The sequence below is a fragment of the Crocuta crocuta genome, unplaced genomic scaffold (assembly GCF_008692635.1).
Source record: "Crocuta crocuta isolate KB4526 unplaced genomic scaffold, BGI_CrCroc_1.0 scaffold188, whole genome shotgun sequence".
NCBI classification, from domain to species: Eukaryota; Metazoa; Chordata; class Mammalia; order Carnivora; family Hyaenidae; genus Crocuta; species Crocuta crocuta.
Window position 1 is genome coordinate 4,381,211 of NW_027532599.1, and position 16,752 is coordinate 4,397,962.

The window sequence follows — 16,752 nt, forward strand, 5'->3', positions numbered from 1 at the left end:
TGTCTTTTGAATCCTCTGTTTTTCTGGTGTTTACCAGGTAAGGGGCATCAAGGAAGTCAATGGTAGGATCTACACTGAGCTGGTCTCACTCACTGTGTTTGGAGCCCATGAAGCTTCCTGGAAGACAAAGCTTAATTGCAGTTGGGCTTGAGCCATTGTCCTCCGTGACAGATTCTCTTCTCCTAGGCCCAGGTGGCTCACTGCTTTCCCTTTGCTAAGTGCCACCTCTGTGTCGCCATGTTTTTCTGTTTTGTAGTTTAACAAGTGTGACTTTTAGCTGTTTTGGGGATCCATATACAATACAGTAGAAAACAGTTCAGGAAAGCTAAACTTTAAGGCCTCTCTCTGTCTCAAGCTACACTGGGGTTTACTTTGACATGACTGAAATCTTGGTTGGACAGGACATTGTATGTTATCAAAAAATAATAATTTGATGGATTTGAACATTATCAAACAACACATATGATATATATATATATACACACACAGCACATATACACACACAGGTGATAATGTTCAAATCCATCAAATTAATTTTTATATAATTATATTAATTTTGCATATATATTAAAATTGCTTGTATATTAGGACTGTTTGTACATGTGTACAAAGAAAAAGTGAGAAAAGTGAAAAGTAGGAAAGAAATTTAAAAAAAAAACCCTTTAAACAGAGACAGAGAATTTGAGGGTTATTTATATTTAAAAGGGCACTTGTTCTTCAATTGGTAATAAGAGCATTTAGACAACCTAACTCCCTGAAAAAAGTTTAGTAGCTCATAATGTAATCCATTTCATTGAGCTTATACTAATAATTGAAAATACATGACTATATTGCTTTTCTGTCTCTAGGTCCACTTTGAGATAAAGATTTCTTGGTCCATTTATCCTGTTTTATTAATTTAGGATTTTAAAATTGCACACAGCATAGTTTCTCTGTATATATACACCCATTCTAAAGAGATGGTTTAACATAGTATATTCTTGTTCAATTCAAAACTGTTCCAAAACTAATGATATATACCAAAAATATTTTAAACAAACACTGAAGTGTACTTGAAAAGAGTAAAATAATTTTCTCCAAATATGAGTGTGTTTTCATTAAATATACACTGCATTATAGTTTCTGTTGGTAGTTGTTGATATATATATAATATTTATGTGTATCATAATACACATTTTATGTGTATCATAAAATGTATATGAAAACATATTTTAATGTGTTTTTTATGCCATTATATAAAAGAGAATAAATGAGGGGCACCTGGTGGCTCAGTCAGTCAGGTGTCTGACTTAGGCTCAGGTCATGATCTCAAGGCTCATGGATTTGAGCCCCGTGTGGGGACTCTGTGCTGACAGCTCAGAACCTGCAGCCTGCTTGGGATTCTGTGTCTCCGTTTCTCTCTGCTCATCCCCCACGCATACACTGTATCTCTCTCCCTCACAAAAATAAATAAATAAACATTAAAAAATAAAAATAAATAATAAATAAAAGAGAATAAATGAGATATTTAGATGTTAGAAACAATTACTAACCTGGTCATTATCATCATGAAAATAACAGTTAAGTATATAATGTGATTTGAAGGAAAATTTTATGACTCCTAACCAGAAAATAGTTTTCCTTTCAATTTTCATAGTTATGAATTCTATCAATAAGATTTCAAGTTTCGTTTTAAATATAAATATCACAAGAAAAGTAAAGTATAAAATTTACTGCATGTCATTGTGCAGATCATTGTGTATCAATTTATTATGTTTTCCAACTCTGGTATAGTAGGAAATTGAGGTAAAGCACAGGCCAAAGACAAAAAATAATTGATATAAATGGTATCTGTTGTACAATACCTTGGATAATCAGGAGAGAAAATAAGCATTCCGAATCAAGATAGTTATGTTAGTTGTTTGGAAAATTTTATAGAACACACTGTAAACATTCTTAACTTTTCATAGGTTTTTGCTGTTTGGTCATTATTGTTTTATAAAATATTTAGAAGCAGTTTTTTAAATATGATGGAAGCATAATCAGTAACTAACCAACATAAGATTAAGTTATCCTTCAACAACAACATAGGAATGAATACTTATCACAAAGGCCAAGAGTAGTGACCATCTGACACCTTATTTCGAAGTGTGAATTGGACAATTTGGTACTAACACCCTCCTTGGGTTCTGGCTCAGGTTTGAAAATATCTGCAGGAGTTCATCCATTTGGCCTGGGTTGTTCACGCCTAAATTTCTCTGCAAACAGTTGGAATCTTTAATCCACTATACAAATTAAAATCCTTTATATTTTAAAACAATGGGAATAACGACATGCTACTCTATCCTACTGGTTATTACCACACGTGTACTGCATGTATTTCTTTAAAGAAAGTAAGGGAACAAAAAGCAAACTAGTAACATGGCTTTTCAAAAATGGCAGTTGCTTTATCTTTAAATGAAAAATTTGAAGAATAATATCTGCTTATATTTTGTTAGGAAAAAATGGTATTCATATACCATTATTAACTATCTTTTGTTGGACACACTTTTCAAGGTCAAATGTGATTTATAATAATCCATAGTAATTATGCTAACACTAGATTATGTTAAATAGTTACAGGTAAATCCATTTATAAGTGGTTTTATATTTCTTATTTCTTATTAAACAGGGTCCCTGTTAAATAAGGGAATGAAGGCAATAAACAGCAGAACTAGTACAGTTAGCACATAATTTATCTTATAGAGTTTGCCAGATTATAGCATTCTTCCATTATTTATAAAGGATTGTTTCACAGTTGGAAAAAACAAGCAGCCATAAATTTCAGGAAACAAGCTTCCGTTAAAGCCATGTCTTATATCTTGGATACTTTTTATATTTGCATAATCATAGCAAATCATGTTATAATTACATGCAGTAATGGGTTAAGGTAGCTTCATTAATTCATTTCTTCATACGTTCAGTCATTCATTCTGGTTATGATAGTAACCAATTCTTTAGAGGCTCAACAATACTGCTTTCAGAATTAAAGTAAGAATTAATGCAGAGCATATAGCCATTTCATGGACATAAATTGTCATTAGAAATTAGATGATTTATATATATTTTCAGTTTAGAGCTCTGTTATATTTACCTTTAATTTTGAAGACCCCAAGACTTCACCTAGCCGTGATTCATTAACACAGTTTTATATCAAGTCTAATAAATCACCTTAAGTTCAAGTAGGACCTTGAATAATATGTTTTATCATGAAACTCTATAAATTGTGCTCTGAGTGGAGGGTCCTTACTTATCCTTGTTAATCAAAAAGAGCCCAGACAGAGCTCAGTTTATTTTCAAAAGGGCAACCCTGCATTTATAACAATTTCAAACTTATTCCTTTGTTGGCTACATTTTCAAAAATTAATTCTTTTCCATTAAAAACTAGGAACTCATTCCTGTAATAGATACTTTGGAAACAGATGAACTTTTAGTCTCTTATTAAACATTATTTTCTATTATTTCAAAAATCTAAGAGTAAATTAGAACAATTTAAGTTTTTAAGCATTTTCCATATAAATTGTGTATCTACAGCCAGTCTATTGTACATTACAGTGAACCCTTGTACAATGGGATAGTTAGGTATGCTGATTCCTATGCATTCAAAAATCTGTGGATAGCTTTTGACTTCCCTAGAACTTAGCTACTGATAGCCTGCTGTTGACTGGAACCCTTACTGATAATATAAACAGTCAATTAACACGTATTTTTTATGTTATATGTATTATATACTGTATTTTTAAATTTTGTTATTTATTTATTTTAACAGTTTATTGTCAAGTTGGTTTCCATATAACACTCAGTGCTCATCTCCACAAGTGCCCTATTCCATGCCCATCACCTCCTATCCCCACCCCCTACCCCCATCAGTCCTCAGTTTGTTCTCAACATTCAAGAGTCTTTCATGGTTTGCCTCCCTATATACTGTATTTTTATAATAAAATAAATTTGGTGAAAGAAAATCTTATTAAGAAAATCATAAAGAGGAGAAAATACATTTATAATACTGTATGGTGTTTATTCAAGAAATTCCACATTTAAGAGGACCCACAGATTTCAAACCCAATTTTTTCAAGTATCAACTATATATTAACTTCTGATAATTTCTGATGATGAACACATATTGAAAAACATTCAACCATGCAAAAATCATATAGATAATTATGATAGTTTAACCAGAAACTCACACCCAGGCTTAAGTATACAAGCAAAGATATTCTGTAAAATACACTAGGGTTATAATATATTTTATTGTGTGTGCATGTGAATTGCATATAAATAAAACTGTGAAATGATAGCCTAATGCCACTTTCTGTCTTATATAATCAGAAAAACCCAAAACTAACAATAGAACTCCCCTATGACCCAGCAATAGCGCTGCTAGGAATTTACCCAAGGGATACAGAAATGCTGAGGCATAGGAGCACATGTACCCCAATGTTCATAGCAGCACTCTCCACAATAGCCAAATCATGGAAAGAGCCTAAGTGTCCATCCACGGACGAATGGATCAAGAAGATGTGGTTTATCTATACCATGGAATACTACATGGCAGTGAGAAACAATGAAATCTGGCCATGTGTAGCAACATGGATGGACCTTGAGGGTGTTAGGCTTAGCGAAATAAGTCAGGCAGAGAAGGACAAATATCATATGTTGGCACGTATAGGAGGATTAGGAGGAACTTGACGGAGGAACAAGGGGGAGAAGAAGGGCGGAAATGGTGGGGGAAAGGGAGAGAGGCAAACCATGAGAGACTCTTGAATGCTGACAAAAACTGAGGACTGATGGATGTGGGGGGGAGGGGGGATGGGCATGGAGGAGGGCACTTTGGGGATGAGCACTGAGTGTTATGTGGAAACTAATTTGACAATAAACTATTCGTAAAAAAAAAAAAGAAAAGAAAAACCCATTTATACCTTGAATGTTGATTTATGTAAATCACACCAGGAACCCAGGGTTCTCAAGTCATGTTGGTACCACTCCATACCTCTATATAGCTCTGTAGATCCAATTTTCTAATTCCATGTTTTGTCTCCTTTAGTCCCTGAAACCTTTCAATGTACTCTCTAGAAATGATCATCAGTTGACAGATATATCCTTTCATTTTTTCAGTGCTTCCTCTCATTTTGCTCTCACATTAGTATTTTTCCCTAAAATGCTGCATCACTTGCAGATATCTCAAGTATTTACTGATTTATCCCAGCTGGACTTTTCTTATAACATCCAGTCATTCTCTTTGCTTTTCTCTCAAAAACAGATAGCACTGAATAGCATCAAGGCTTTACTGCGACGTAGCGCCCACTCTAATTCGGTAAAGAATCTAGCCCTTGCCTGACACATTGGCTAACTATTTGCAGGATTTAGTCTTGTCATAACTATTGGCAAATTTAGTAATTTCTTAATTCATTTTTCAATACTGTATCTCTTGTGTTTTAATCTCTTTTCCAGCGACATTGTCTTCCACTTCATCATAATCATTGACTATCCATTACCATCTTCCCTCGGTCTTGTCATTTCCAAGGAGCAACTCCTCCATAATGACTCATTTGCTTATATCACTTTATTTCAATCTTATTTCTACTCAGATTGTTCTGGGACTGCACTAAAAAACAGAATTTTACATATTTCCAGTATATCTCATTCTGTTTATATTTAAAAAATTACCACAAACTGATGTCTTGAAAACAGAACTTTATTCCTCACAGTTCTGATGGCTAGAAGTCCAAGATCAAAGTGTTCACAGCATTAGTTCCTTCTAAGGGCTGTGAGGGAAGGACCTGTTTCAGTTCTCTTCTTGGCAGATGGTCATGCTCTTCCTGTGTATGTATCTGTGCCCAAATTTCCCCTTCTAAAAAGGACACCAATCATATTGGATTAGGGCACACCTTAATAACTCATTTTAGCCTAATTTCCTTTGTGAAGACCCTATCTTCAAATAAGATCACATTCTGAGGTCCTGGAGGTTAGGACCTTAATGTATGAATTTTGGTGTGGGGTGGTACACAGTGCAGCCCATAACATCCCTCATTACCTCACCTCTTTTTTTCTCATTTTAGATCCTAATGAGTCTTAATTATATATAATTAAATTAGTCTTTGTTCTGTTCCCTTTATTTATTCAAACCCGGCCAAGCCTAATGCTTGTTAAATACTTTCTTGACCTACTCTGCACCAACAAAATAAAAACAAAAGAATAGAGAATAACACACAAACATACTGACTAGTCTTTTTAAAAATATGGAACCATTTACCTCTAGATGACCCTTCGGTGTGGTGTGATGTTGTATGTAACACCTACCACAATCCCTTAGTCCAGTAATTCGCATCCTTCTATGTTCATTAAAATTAGTTAGTATGCTTTTAAAAATTGTGATGCTGAGACACATTCCAGGCCAATTAAATCAGAATTTCATAGTTCCACAATTCTGTTTTTTTTTTAAACTTCACAGTTGATCTCAGTATGTAGCCAAGTCTGAAACCACTACTCTGGGTCATTTACCAACTGTCACTTACAGTATTTCATATCTTCCCTATTGTCTTCAAATTGTCAACACCTCATCTCCCTTCCTCATTCATAGAGGTAATTGTTAGGGAAATTCTATCACCACCTCCCCTTGTCAACCCACTTCCCTGACCTGAGCTTGTGAATGTTTTAGTCTTTTCCAAGGAGACTGTTGGTGTTCTTTCACTTACACACCATATTCATCCCACCAACACTTTTGAGGAATTCTTGGCTCTAGAAATTCTTTTCTCCCTTCCTGCATCATCAGTTTTCTCTCTCTACAGAATCATTACTGTCAGCATAGACATGATGTAATTTTTCCCATCTCAAAACAAAGAAAAACAACAAACAAAAATTTGCCCTTGAGTATACATCCCTCTCCAAAATTTTAAAGTTCACTTTAACTTTTCTTTGGTCCAGCCATGCTGGCCTCATTGTTTGTTGAACCTGCCAGGAGTGCTCTAATCTTGGAGACTCCATTCGCTATTTATGTTATGTGGGCTGCTCTCTCCACAGATGTCTTCATGGCATGCTTTTTCAACGCTTTTTCAGGTGGTTGCTTAAGTAACCAACCTACACTCCTCTTTCTTTTGTCTGCATCCTATTTCACTATATCAGTTCTTGCCATGAAACAGTATATATTTCATAAATATTTTTCATGTGTCCTGGTTTGAAAAGGGTGCTTGATGAGTGCAGGGATTTTTCCAAGCTTCATTTATTTTAGATCCTTGGCAGCTACCAGTTTTCCTCCTACCACTTTTGTGCATACTACCATCATGTTTTGTAATAGTACTTAATTGCTCTCTTTGATTTCATTCTTTCCCCCTTTTTATCCAGTTTGCAACATGACACCCATAAAAGATGTCTTTAAATTATAAGTTATATTGTATTATATTTCTGTTCAATAACTATCCAATGTCTTCCATGTCATTCATAGTGAAGTCTATGTCTCTACAATATCCTTACCTTTTGTTTCTCTTCATGGTCTTTTGAGTTTGAGAAACTTCGCTTTGGGATCTTGTTTTATTAATTCGTGAAAATCTGTTTAGTTACAACTTTATTTGCTTTGTGGTAAATTTTTCTGGTGATATTCTTTTGTTTCTTTCTTATACTTTTCACTTCTCATTTTTGTTCTCATAGTATCTTAGTGCATCTCCTACATGAGTTTCTTTTTTATTGCTATTCATCCAAAAATGGTGTTTGTTTAATTAGAACACCTATTTTTAGAAAAGTTTTCGTGTGGAGTTTCAAACTATGATCCAGAATAACAGGAATCCTTATTACAGAGTGGTGAATGTTAGCGAATTATTTTAGGAATAAAAATAAGAGTGAAATAAATCCTGCAAGCAGCATCTGTGTTTCTGTTTTATGTTCTAAAGAAGGAAGTCCTATTTTTTCTTATCGGATGTCACTTAACTTAGAGTACTGCTTTTTGCAATATTTGCTTATGTTCTGCAGTCTTTGATATCATTTGGGAGAGCCATCATATATGTAATATGAACTTACCCCCAGTTGACACTTTTCTTTCTTTTTAAAAATTTTTTTAAATGTTTCTTTATATCTGAGAGAAAGAGACAGAGGCAGTTCATGAAGTGGAGGAGGGACAGAGAGAGAGATGAAGACAGAATCTGAAGCAGGCTCCAGGCTCTGAACTTTCAGTACAGAGCCCAATGCCAGGCTTGAACTCATGAACTGTAAGATCATAACCTGAGTCAAAGTAAAGTGCTTAACTGACTGAGCCACCAAAACACCCCAATNCTACTCTTTCTTAAACAGTCATTCAGTCTTAGGTATTTTCTGTTTTAATTACATGTAGAACTTGGTTTCCTGTATTACATTTTTTCCTAATATATTCACATTTTTTCTAAGAGAAGATAAAAGAAATCATTTTTTAAATTTTAAATTTAAATTTAAATTTAATTTTATCATTAAATAAATAATTTAATAAAATTAAATAAATATTTAAAAATGAAATAAATAAAAATAATTTAATAAAATTAATTTAAAATTTAAATTTAAAGGCAAGAGGGAGAAGGGGGCAAGGACAGAGAGGGACTGAGAGAGAGAATCCCACCATCAGCACAAGCCTGATTCAGGGCTCAACCTCACCAACCACAAGACCATGATGTGACCTGAAATTATGAGTTGGTTGCTTAACCGACAGACCCACCCAGTTGTCCCAAAATCACTTTTACTATTTCATATAGAATATGAACTTTCAAAAATTACATTTAAAAGTCTTCTTAATATAAGAAACTTTTCATAGAAGTTAATTACTGTAAATTTTAGTTACAGTTTCGTAATGTTTTATAATTACCAATGGTTGTGATTTAATAATATAAGAAATATTTCCTGTATTTTATGTATAAAAGTTATGTTTGTGTTTCTAAATATATTATTACAATTGCATTTTATATATACTGTACAACTATTCATGTATAAAGGCATAAGCATTTTAAATCTGAAGGCCAGAATTTGCCTCTCTTGCCAAGAGGAGACTGAGCTCTGCATTACTTTTAGGATATTTCATATAAAGGATCTGCCTGAATTTCTTTAATATGACTAATGAACACCATGTTGTATTAGACATCAATTCATTCAAATCCATGCCTAGAGCATTAGTGAAAGTTGGAGAAGCAATGTAATGACCTGGGTACGAAAATTTATTAATGATACAGACACTGGTTTTTAAATCACTTGGAATATTGGAAAGCAATTCACCAAGTTTTTCACATGTGATATTAAAACTTTTAATAATTAATAGGCCATAAGTCCTGCAAGTACATTCATACTTCATATTAAAACATGATTTTCCTCATAATAGGATATACATATTTTATTCTTATTGAATATTATAAGCATTTAAAAATCATTTTGCAGTGCTTTAGGCAATAATTTTTTAACCTCAGAGTGGGAGTAGTCTGATATATGCACATATGATTATGATTTCCTTTCTCAGAAATTTCATGGAATATGAAATTTATTTGTATCTTAGGACTTTGCATTATACACTGAATTGTTTAGCTGCATATTGGAATTGAAATGTGTTTTTTATGAGTCAAAATTTGTTAGTCATATGAAGCAATAATTAGTGATATAATGTAGATAGGTTGGGGGAATAACCACAGTTGAAGGCAGAACTCCTATATGTGGACCTATATGGTTAATATAGGAATCAGGCTATTCAACATCTCTTTAAAAGAGGACTGTGTTTTTTTTTCTTTCCTAAAAATAAAATGAGGTATGGCAAACTTGACATAGTGAGTAAACGTGTTTGTTCTCAGAAGATGATTAATTTTGAACACATCAACATTTTCATCTCCAGTTTATGAACAGCTTACCGGTATAACCAAACCCATTTCTTAATGAGAAAGCAGGTTGATATGGGGAAGGGGTGTATTTAAAAACTAAACATGTTTTAATTGTTGAAGTATAAAATCCTTGTTTTTCTATGTAATATAATTTGTGACACAGAAATATGCAAGGTACAGCTAAGATTGTATTTTTGGCAATTTCTTTTTTACTTTATGGAAGCGAGTTGGTGGAGGGTAAAACCTGTAGTGCCCCAAAGGAAGATGACACATAAGGGGAAAAATAGATCACAGAGTGAAAGAAAATAGCACTGAGCTAAAGTAGGATTCCCCTGAGAACAGAAGAGGACATATAACAGCATAGACATTGGGGACTCGAGATGACTGAAGTCTGTTGGCCGCACCCCTCCATATTCACCTGTTGAGAGTAAGAGAGGGTAAATAAGTTGAATGAGGAAGACTAGCTTTTCCCTGGAGAGTGCTTCCATGGCGCTGGCAATATCCGCCTCTTTGTCTCTAACTGCACTTGGTATTTCTGACCTGGGGGTTCCCAGTGAATCTTACTGATACACTACTTGTCAGTTTAAGAGTTTAACTCTCACAAGAAGAGTGTTATTTTCTAACTTTGACTACCTACTTAAGCACATTAAATTACTAAATACTAACCTGAGAGAAAAAAATGCTACAGAGGAACAAAGATATACATTTTATTAGAATAGGATGCTAGTCATATTATTTTAACAATACAACTAAATTAATTTTTATAGGAAATAAAAGAAAACTGAAGGGAAAATGAAGAAATTTCACAAGGTAGTAATACCTAAACTCATATTAAATTTTGAGAAAAAGTTTTATAACAACTATTAGAAAGTTATACATAATTATATTTGAATTTTATAGATGACACTTAGAAAGTATAAATTTACTTACCAAGAAAGATGAAGTAGATCAATATTCTTATATTTCTTCTCATCACTAGCCCATACATGTTTTTGTTGCTTTTACACCTAAAGAGTTTACAACATTTGCATTTTGTGAATATAAAATCTACTCATTTATATCTTGGCATACATGTTAAAAATGTATAATATGTATAAATATGTATAATTTCTGATCATTTATATCTTGGTATACATGGCATTCACCATGATTACATGTGACACAATTTCTCCTTACTAAAGTCTTTATTTTGAGTATTCATTTATGTGACTAGATATAAAACCTACTAAAACTTTTGGTTTGTTAAATTAATTCAAGGGATAGAAGAAATAGAAAAGACATCATAGGCTAGTAGCTAAATGCACAACTGTGAACATTTTATAACTGTAATGCAAAAAGTAAGCCTCATCATCAGGTACTAACTAATATAAAAGTCCTACCACTAAATGATTTTGATTTGCAAAGATATAGCTCATTTTTCACACAATAAGGATAATAATGGAAACTCAGTTTAGAATGGCATCTCTTTTCTTGTATGGGAAAGAGGCGGTGCGGGTCATCAGCAAGCCAGGGAGCACATCCTAAAACTGAAAAAAAAAATTTTTTTAATTAAGTTAAACCAGTTGTTTCCAAGGAGTTGCTCTGATAGGAAATCAAGTCATTTCTGAAATGTAAGGCAAAAATAATGTCTTCTTTTGAAGTGTTAAATGTTTACTCATAACCCAGAGCAGGCAGAGAGAAGGAAATAATAAATCAGTGCTATTGAAAAAAGAAAAATGGTAGAGAACAATCAACAAACTCAAACACTGATTCAGTTGTTCGAAGAATCTGTGAAACTTGCAAGTCTCCAGGTAATCATAGCAAGAGTAAAAAAGAGAGAAAATACAAATTTCCAATATCAGAAGCAAAAGAAGGAATAGCCCCACAGTCTTTACAGACATTAAATAGATAATAAGGAAATAAAACAAACAACTCTATGCACAGAAATTTAAAAAATGTAGATAAAGTTGACAAATTTCTTGAAAGACATAATCTTGCAAATAGGTTAAGTAAAACAGTCCTATACCTATTAAAGAAATTGAATTTTTATTTAAAATCTTTGCAAAAAAGTAAATCCCAGACTCAGATAATTGTACTGGTGAGTATAAGGAAGAGATGATATCAACTCCACAGTTTCTTTCAGAAAATAGGAGAGAAGGAAATACCTTGCAAATAATTTTTAAGGTCAGTTTTATTGTAATATGAAAAACAAATGCTGCAAGAAAACTGAAACCAATATTACTTAGGAACATAGTTGGAAAATTCTCAACAAAATATTAGCAAATTAAACATAACAATATATAAAAAAAGAATAATAGACAAGACCAAGGAGAAGTTTACTTCAAAAATACAAGACTGTATCACTGATACAATTTGGAAGTTGATTAATGTTTTTCACCAAATAACAAACTAAATAAGAAAAAAAAATGGATGAAATCAGTAATTCAGAAAGAGCAATTCAGGAGTAGAAGGAAACTTTCTTTTCTTGATAGGGGGCCCCTATGAAAAACCCTAGAGCTGGCGTCATATGTCATGATGGAAGACTAGTATTGCTGGAATTAGGGCAAAGCTTGTCTTCTCTTTCCACTTCACTGTACTTTAATTCCTAACCAGTGCATAAGTGATAGATGGAATATGGATGGGTTGCTATGGATTGAATATTTGTGTTCCCCCCAAATTCAGGTATTGAAACCCTGAGTTCCTAAGCTATTGGTATGAGGAAGTGGGACTTTGGGAGTGATTGCATCATGAGAGTAAAGCCTTCATGAACAGGATTATTCTGTTGTAAAAGATCCCACAGAGCTCCTTTACCCCTTTAACCATGTGAGCGTACAGTAAGAAGTCATCAGTCTGCCCAGAAGAGGGCCATAACCAGAACTGGACCATCTTAGCACCTTGATCTTAGACTTCCAGTCTCCAGAACTATGAGAAAAAATTGTTGCTTATAAGCAATCCAATTTATCATATTTTTGTTATAGCAATACAAGTGTAATAAGTTACTGGATAAGATAAAATAAAACTCTTTCTATTTGTGCATACCATAACTGTCTATATAAAAGTATTTCTTAAAAAAGTCCTAATAATATAAGAACCAAGAAAGGTGTTTAGAAGTCTTATTGGAAATAAAACCAACATAGAAATACTGCTTTTTTAAAAATGTGGTAAAAGAAAAAACACATAACATGTTATACGAATGAAGTATAATATTAATACAAACACAGTGTTGAAGAGCAGATGTCTAGAGCTTTTTCAACAGGTACGACTGAAACTCATACCCACTGCCCATTTCCTACACCCCACTCTGGTGGAAACCACCACTCTACTTTCTGCTTATGTGAGCTTGACTACTGTACATACCTCATATAAGTGGAATCATACAGCCTTTATCTCTGTGTGACTGCTTTATTTCATTTAGCATACTTTCCTCAAAGTTCATCCATGTTGTAATATATGACAGGTTTCCCTTCTTTTTTTATGACTGAGTAATATTCTGTGTCTGTATATGCCACATTTTCTTTATTCATCATAAATGGACAAATTTGGTTGTTTCTACCTCTTGGGTGCTGACTAATGCTGTAACGAACATGGAATTGCAAATGTCTCTTTTGAGATCCTGTTTTCAATTCTTTCGGATAAATACCCAGAAGTAGGATTGTTGGATCATATGGTAATTCTACTTTTAATCTTTTGAGAAACATCCACACTGTGCATAAGGGTTCCAACTCTTTCACATCCTTACCAACACTTGTTATTATAGTATTGTTCCAAGATGAATTTCTTAGTTTTGACAGATATTAACAGAGGCATATCTAGGTGCAGGATATACAGGAACTCTGTACTATTCTTATGCAAATCTTTTGTAAGTCTAAAATTATTTTTTTAATAGCTGTTAAATTAAAGCTGTTAACTTTGAGGAATAGAATGAATATACTCCAAATATTTCAGCTCTATGCTCTCTAGATTAAAACATTGAAACTTTACTTTGCAAAGAGATCTTTAATACTATTGTAAGGAAATTTAGCATTAAATATAAGAATAGAAATTATTTTTAGTTCTTTTCTCCTAATGATTGTTTGTATTTTTATAGGATTTTAGAATAGCTGATCTTGTCAGGAAGAGATTAGAATGAGCCATTGATGAAACTTAGTCTTTTTCTTCCAATTTATCTCCAGCTTTCTTATAAGTCTGTATAAACTAACATAATCCCTCAGGATGCAGGGAGACAGATACTGGCTTTAATAATTGAGGCCAAACAGAAAAAAGCTGACCCAAAACCAAGTGGGTCATAGTGACTTTTCTGTCCTATCATTTATAAGTATTTAATTTCCTGATCAAGCTTATAATGTCACTCAGCTCAGCTCATGGCATGGATGACGGTCTTCATATATACCACACTAGAAGCCTCACATTAAGTTCTCACAAATAATCAATAAGGATCGTTGAAAAATAATACTGGCTTGGCATTCTCCCTGAGGTACGATTAGTTTTCAATTTAATTGTAGTGTTTCTATCTAATCTAAGTGTGACACCTATGAAATAACACAAGTAACATCAGGATGATTAGGAGAGGTAGAGCCTCTCAGCCAGAATAGCTTATTCTTACATGGCAGTTCCTTTTGTCACCGTGGCATTTTCAATTGCAGAAGATTTGGTTGTGAGAGAGGAAAGTATGAATCTGATCTGGCTCTGCCTCTCGTAATAATGTGCTTGAAAGTGAAATGAAATTTTTCGAGTTTGAAGAAATAACCATTAAAAAAAAAACAGTAAAATAGCTTCCCCGCTCCCCGACCCTCACTGAATGCTGTAAACTTCTCTGGTGGGGGGTACGGTGGGAACTGTATGTTTAAAGAAAAAAAATAATCCCTGCATTTTTGGAAATGCATCAGTCTCCCAGGACTTCACTGTTAGTTCCCACTTCTGTGTATTGAGAGACAGTCCTGTCTGATTGTAGTCTTATGGTTATCTGGTAGAGATGATGCAATTGAAAATGCCATTTTGATGTAGCAAAACAGATCTAATGTCTTCCTATTTAAAGGAAACCAACTTAAGCCATAAAGGGACTTTTTCATTGCTATTTAATTATAAGCTCAAATAAATTAGTAGGGTTGTGAATATAACATTACAATATTATTTTTCTCAAAAGAAGTTATATTTTAACCAGGTCATTTTATGAGGATTGCTTAACTGGAATTAATTTATAGGATTGTTTCCTTTCCTTTAATGAAGAAGCTGCCAAAATATATCTTAAATAATTATTTGGAAGAGTTGAGATATGTGGAAGAATATCAGAATACTGTTCTCCAATGTATTTAACCTACCCTAAACCTTTGGATAGTCTCTTTTATTGATTCTGGGTTTGATCATGTGACTTGTTTTGATCAATGGAGTGTTAGCTAACATGATGCAAGCAGAAAGGTGAAAAATGTTTGCACAATGAAACTTTACCTCCCTTGGAAATTGTCAATTGCTACCATGTGATGAACCCCACATTATGTGTGTATAATGAAAGATATATGTGGTTCATTTTTCCTTATTACCCTAGCTAATCGTCCAACTCCAAAAGCCTGAGTGGATGGAATGATACAGGCACATGAGCGATCCCAGTCAAAACCAATTTAGCCCAGTCAAAGCGGTTAACCATCTTAATTATAAGCTAGATAAATGCTATTTTTAAGCCATTAAATTCAGGGTGTTTTTTATGCTGCCAAATCTGATAGATACATTATGAAGACTTAGGAATCATTTGCTAAGTCTTTTTCAGAAGGATGCATCACTCTGAGGCACGTAAAATGGTAAATATAGTGAGATTAGCATATTGCATGGGCAGTAGAGTATATAATTAGATGCTTTGTACCTGAATCAGTGAAAAGGAAGTTGTTCTGACCCTAGGAAAGATAACCCAAGAATGCAAGAGGGCCATGTTTATTGGTCTATGAGATAGTGAACTACTGGTGGATTTCATAGATCATGATGCCAACTGGCACAAGGGCTGTGGGTTGTATAGCTTAGCTGGAGAATTTTTAGATCAATCTCCAATAATTTTAGTATGTACCAGTATAACCCATTATGAGCATATCTCATTTGGATCTTGATTAGAACAAACTCGTTGTAAAGACATATTTTTTAGTTCATCAGAAAAATATTGAATAGAATAGGAAGCAGTAATATTAAGTAAATTCTACTATTATTAAGTATACTAGTATTATTAATAGAAATCATTAATAAAAGTCATTATCTAGTAAAGATGTATAGTGAAACATTTAAGTGAAGCATTTAAGTGAAACTTTTAATGATAGTTTAAGTGAAATGATTTGATGTCCTGAATTTACTTTAAAACACTCTAGCTTCCTCCCTCCTCCAAAATGGGGAAGATAAAATAAGCCCAGCAGACTGCTGATGATAACTACAACAGAATTGGGTACATGGATGCTCATCATGTTATTCTCTTTACTTTTACTTCTGTTTATAAAATGCTCACATTTCAAACAGTAAAAATAATAAAATAAAACATCATGATTCTCTAAATTCTTTTTCAAAATCCATGGCAGTATCAACCTGATGAGCTTCTGCTTTCTCTTCACTTAGAGTTGAAAACCAGATTCTGACACTTCTTGAAACATTATAAACCCCTAGCATTCTTGACATATTTTGAAGACTTGATAGGCCAAAAGAGGTATATTATATTTTCTATTAATAGAGCAGGTGGAATCTCAAGCAATTAACTGAGAGGGAAAAATGATGCTACGATATATTTTACTTGATATGTCGAGCAGTTCAGGCTGTTATATTTCACTGTAAACTTATTTTTCTCTTTGAAAGATTTCTCCTAAAATACTTCATGTCATTTTATAATATCAAATCAGGATTGATATTTTGCCTTTGTATTCTATAGCTCTACATCACAGAATTCATCTAATACCTTTACATGGCAAGAATGCAG

At 33.3% G+C, this 16,752-nt stretch overlaps 1 protein-coding gene across 2 annotated transcripts in view; it reads left to right on the top strand.

The window, feature by feature from the left end:
• The window catches only part of LOC144244769 (uncharacterized), a 458,868-nt gene that overhangs the window by 163,208 nt on the left and 278,908 nt on the right, over positions 1 to 16,752 (top strand). The window lies entirely within an intron of this gene.